This window comes from Pteropus vampyrus, unplaced genomic scaffold (genome assembly GCF_000151845.1).
Source record: "Pteropus vampyrus isolate Shadow unplaced genomic scaffold, Pvam_2.0 Scaffold56, whole genome shotgun sequence".
Lineage (NCBI taxonomy): Eukaryota > Metazoa > Chordata > Mammalia > Chiroptera > Pteropodidae > Pteropus > Pteropus vampyrus.
Window position 1 is genome coordinate 3281565 of NW_011888837.1, and position 565 is coordinate 3282129.

At 31.9% G+C, this 565-nt stretch overlaps 1 protein-coding gene across 1 annotated transcript in view; it reads left to right on the top strand.

The window, feature by feature from the left end:
• The window catches only part of BTC (betacellulin), a 41594-nt gene that overhangs the window by 22407 nt on the left and 18622 nt on the right, over positions 1-565 (top strand). The gene's annotated exons all lie outside the window — the stretch shown is intronic.

A 565-nucleotide genomic window follows, 5' to 3' on the forward strand; every position in this document is an offset into this window, starting at 1 on the left:
GTGGCCAATCTTGTTTTATCTATAACGTTTACTCACTATCTTATATACCCCTTCCCATGTTGGATTACTTTAAAGCAAACTCAAATACATTGATTTTATTAATAAATATTTAAATATCAATCTCTAAGAGATATAGACTGTTTTATAACCTAAACTACAATATCGTTATCACACTTTATCTATAATAATTCTTTAATATTGTATAATGTCCAGTCAGTGTCAGGTTTCCTTGATAATTTCATAAGTGCTTTTTTTCAGTTGGTTTGTTTGAACCAGGTTTAGGTAAAAACTACACATGTGTTCCAAATTATTCTAACCATAACATAATATTCCTCTCTCCCCCATAGTCTTCCACAAAGACTGTCCTTCTCAGAGACAAAGATAAGTAGTTGGAGGAACCCAAAATTTTAAAATAATTCCTATGACTTGAAAATCTAGTTCTCATCTTTCCAGAAGGAAGGACACAATAGTTAATACCTGAAAAACATTGGGTCTGTGTGGAATGGAAAAAGTATTTGCCATATGGAATCATGATCCATCCTCCCTGGATGTTTTTCAGTGTATT